The sequence below is a fragment of the Solanum stenotomum genome, chromosome 9, assembly GCF_019186545.1.
Source record: "Solanum stenotomum isolate F172 chromosome 9, ASM1918654v1, whole genome shotgun sequence".
Taxonomy (NCBI): domain Eukaryota; kingdom Viridiplantae; phylum Streptophyta; class Magnoliopsida; order Solanales; family Solanaceae; genus Solanum; species Solanum stenotomum.
In genome coordinates this window covers 24,030,282-24,035,262 of record NC_064290.1, presented here as the reverse complement: position 1 = coordinate 24,035,262, position 4,981 = coordinate 24,030,282, and positions in this window count along the sequence as shown.

Genomic DNA, 4,981 nt, shown 5'->3' with positions numbered 1-4,981 from the left:
GATAATGGGGGATTCGGCAAACCACCGAGTGATTCGGCGAGCTCGACCCTGCTCGCCAAACTACCCAAGGTGCGTATTTTCAACCCCAATTTCCAAGATCAACCCCACATCCCCTACAAACAAAATCAAACCATACACTTATTCAATCAATCCTCTACCCATAATACCCATGCCACCAGGGTACTCAAACTTCCCCCAGTTTGGCCAAAATTGGCCATTTAACGACTTTAGCCTTTAAGATTGATGTCAAACGCTCCATCATTAGGCAAAGCGCATCATTTAGCATAATTTGGGTTACTCAGACTTTACCCGACTAGACCCAAAAACAATTAAGCACAACCCAAAAATTTATGATCAATTTTAAGGAACAAATTTTGGGAAATCAATAACTTAGGTAATTTAGGCATGATATCAAATTTAAAACAGGCAATTAAGCACACTTATACGAATTTAGAGAGGACCAACACATATCAATATGAACAATACAATTGCAAATGAGTTTAACCGCTAAATACGAGTTTGGGGTTCGGAAAGCCAACTTTTAATGCCGAATATACGATTTCAACAGCTAGGTGGCAAAGATTTCCAACTCCAAACACAAGATCAACGACCATAAAGCAAGAAAATGCAAAAATATAGAAAATATAGAGTGTGGATGTGATTGTATGAGGTTAAAAATAAGGGAATGTGAAGGAGTTTGAATGTTTAAACTTTGGCCTTTTAGAATCGTTCAGTTCGTGCCCTTTCGGTGATATTAGTCGACCTCACCGAACAACACGGCGACACGCAGAGTGGTTACTTACCTTCCTGAGTTTTACAGAACCTTCAGTTAATGTGGGGTCCAAACGGCAGACAAAGTCAGCTCGCTGACCTATTCGGTGATTCGCCGTCTTGTCCATGGGCCCGCCAAATTTTACATACCCCAATTTCATAATTTCCTGAGTCCAATAGTGGTATAAGTTGGGCTCGCCGACCTTTTTGGCGAGTTGCCGACCGAACATTTTTCTCACCAACCACCGCTTTTCAAACACATTCCAACCTGTAACCTGCAAAAGCAACACACGATTATTCCAAAGACAAAAATAAAGCAATAAAAACTTGGGTTGCCTCCTAAAAAGTGCCTTAGTTAACGTCGTGGCACGATGCAAGTCCCTACTCAACCTTGATTCATGGGGTTTGCCATAGTGTCACTAGGCAGTCCCCCATTTTGTTTGGGGTAGAGACGAGATAACATATGACCTATTTGGGTCTTCAGTAGCTGAATAGATATGGCATGAGAAGCAGTCATTTTGTTCAGTAGTGAGACATTCTCTTTTATCTCTTTCAACACTCTGTTATGTTCTTTGATTTGTGGAGATGAGTGAGAGTATCTCTTCTACTGGTCCACCCTCACAATCCTTGAACTTTTTACACTCATGAGGGGGAATGTATCTATATTTCTTTTTGTACGGTGCTTCAAATTCCATGATCTTTCTGGCCAAGAGATCCAGCTAAGTCAACAGTATGGCCAAATTCTGGTCCTTTTCTCTCTCCTTGTTAGTCTTAGTCATGTGATCAAGGAGTGTGGCTGCTATCACACAGGTTTGTCGTATTAGATCACCCGGAGAAAGTTGGTCAGCCAATCCTCTGTTCTCAGGACCAAGACCTCTATAGAAGTATTTCAGTAGAATTTTATCTGAGATTCCATGAGTTGGGTATTTCAGCAATATTTTCTTAAATCTGAGGCACAACTCATGGATTGACTCACCCTCCAATTGGTTGAAATTTAAGATGTTATCCCTAAGAATCATCATTTTTGAAGGAGGGTGGTCCACTTGGTTACCGTTGCTACAAGACATGCTCCTTTCTTCCGTTCTAAACAAGCAACATACAAACCAAAACTGAAAGTAAGTAGACTAAACTATGACTATAATGAACAAAATTTAACTTCACCAAAAGAATCTCAAACAACACCAGTCCCCGGCATCAACACCATTTTGATTAATAACGTTTATAAGACACTTCATCAAATTCTAAGTGTCAACGGTCGTTAGTCAATACATAAATGAGTTGGGGTCGAATTCCACAAGGAGCGGTACGTGTTTAAGATTGAATAAAGAAGTGTGAACATGATCAAATCAGTAATAGGAATAAAAATGATCGAATAAAAACATCATTCAAATTAGGGGCTAACACAACTGTCAAATAAGAGGTTTTGGTTTAAAATTATCGACTACATACAGTGGTGAACAACACGAAATAACAATAATGAGACGGGTTCTTGGGATGCGATTAAATTATAGGCTAATATAGACAAATGGGTAATTGCAACTATTAAAAATTATCTAGTAATTAGTGAGTAAGCTGGACTATAGAGGAGATAAACTTTCTCTTAAACAATTTACCTAGAATCAAGTCTATTTCTCTCGAACATCAACAAGCATGCCAAATAAGAATAGCCTACACCTTAGTCCATTCACTCTCTCGAGTTAAATGTGTGGTATTAGGTTTAGGTGTCACTCTCTCGAGTTGAATCCATGTCAACCTAATACCCACAAACCATCAATCAATAATCTTAGTTTTAAAATATCTCTCTCGAGCAAACCAAAAACACAAGGGTACAACTACATTGGTAACTACAATTCTTAAATTAAACCACAATTAATGATTAAACTCACTTCTAAATAACATTTAAACTAATAATTGGCAATAACCATAAGCTAAATCAGCCCATAATCACATATTAACACCCCAAAAAATGTGGTTTTAGCTAGACATCATAAAAAGATGAAAATCATTACCAAATTGAGTTTCCATCAACTGGTACGATTGATTTCGTCCTTATAATGCTCCAATTCAAATAATCTCAAAGACCCACTTCCAATTTCTTAGAAATGAAAAACTTCAATTCTTCAAAACATAGGAAAACCTAGAGAAAACTTGTCGCACAACTCAAAATATAATTATAGATTGTTCTAAAGAGTAATTTATATTAAACTAAATGTTCAAAAATGTATTTATAGTCGCCAAAATGTGTTTTAAAGAGTCACTCGGTGAAGTAAGTCGGGCTCGCCGAACAACTCAGCGATCCGTCCATTGGTCAATTCCATCGCCCTTCTGCCTTGGCCTTCAGCATCCTCAAGGCCTCCAACTTTGGGAGATCCAACACTGCATCGCGGAACCACTTAGCAATCCACCGAGTGCTCCTTTCTCTCTCCAACTTGGTTCCTTTCTTTAGGGTTAGTACACTGGAACTTTAGGTGGTCATGTAGACATCTGGTGACTTGCCAAGTGGACTTGGCGATCACCAGGCTTGCTTTTCTTCATTTTTTAGCTCGTTTTGTTCCTTTTTGCAAAATGGTGTCCTTTCTTTATTCCTCAATCCATATGCCTGAAAATCAAGGGTTTTACATCCGTTATTGGCACAAAATAAGCATTTGAGGACACTAAACCTATATAAATAAAGCTCTAAATGAGTCCAAATCTCGGACTCTTCAACCAGTAGCACAGGTCAACAACCACGATCCACTTGATGGGCCGTGGTCCCAATGACGGAGCGTCAGTGGTGCCGTGGTTGGCCTCCGTCAGCTCTTAAGTCAGGGTTATTTTGGTCTTTTCCCCTACGCATTGGGCATTTAAACTACGTCATTTAATACCCAAATTACGTTGTTTTAGTCAATTTTAGCCTAATAACTTAGTCTGAACATAACCAAAACCTTGATTCACCAAAAATCATCGAGATTAGAGCAAAAAAAAGGGAAAAGTCGACCAGCCCTATGAAGAACACGCATGAGGTTTTTCTTCAGCTCCAACCCCAAAATCTAAGGATTTCTCCGTAGATTTCATCACCAGGTATGTGGAATTTCACTTGGTTTCCTTTTATCTACTAGGTCCCTAGAATTTAGTCATATTGTTGTTTCTCTATACCTTGTTTAGACCTAGGTTTTTTAAATCCTTGGATAATTGTTTTGACTTTGCTGTTGTAGTATTCGTAATCAAAATTTCTTGATTGGTTGGAAACATTGTTTAGTTCCATGCATGAAACTCAGAACCCTAGTTTGTGTAGACTCTCTTAGTTCATGAATTACAGTTCCTAGGTTAGTTAAACAGATAATCATGCTTCAGCTTTCAAATGTCACATTATCAGTATATAAATGTTGCATTCTCAGATTTGCCTGTCAGTATTTGACCTATTTAGTATGTCAATTTTCAGTTGCATTTCAGTCATATATATATATTAAGTAGGGTGAAGACTTAACACCGAGTTGGACTAGGGTTCAACATAACCTCATGGTCCCAAAACTACGTGCCCCTATTGGATTATAAGTCCCATCTGTGGGGCATCAAATTTAGTGATCACACCAGTCATGCCTTTATACCCCGACTAAGGTATATTGGGTCCTCTCGATGGGGTGTATACATCGAACTCCATGTTTAGCTCATTTGGTTTTATGTCGGTTAATAGTAGCTCCCACAGTCAGACTCTCAGTGCATTTGATCCGGTTTTTAGTATATACATCATTATTCAGTTGAGCATGTCATGTTCATGATTACTACTTGGTAATTGCATTCAGTTTAGCTTTTCAGTTATTTTTTCAATATTTACAGTCTTGGTTAGTTTACAGTATTGATCTGTTATGCATTGTTTCAACTTATATATGTATGTACAACTTAGTATATGTATCCTGCATGCTCAGTATTTTAAGTACTAATGCATACTCTATGCTACATCATTTCATGATGTATGTTCAGGTACTTAGCATTTAGACTGCATTTATATTGATTCTCGGCCAGCATTCAACAACTTCAATGGTGAGTCCTCATAATCCGAGGACAATAGACATGCTTTCATTTTAGCCTTTACATTTCATTTTCAGTTTAGTGAGAGTTAGCTAGGGAGCATGTCCCACCAACTCAACTCAGTTAGAGGCTTTTCAGACATAGTAGTAGAATCAACTTGGATTGTTGAGTTTATCTTTCAGTTATCACTAAAATCTTAGTA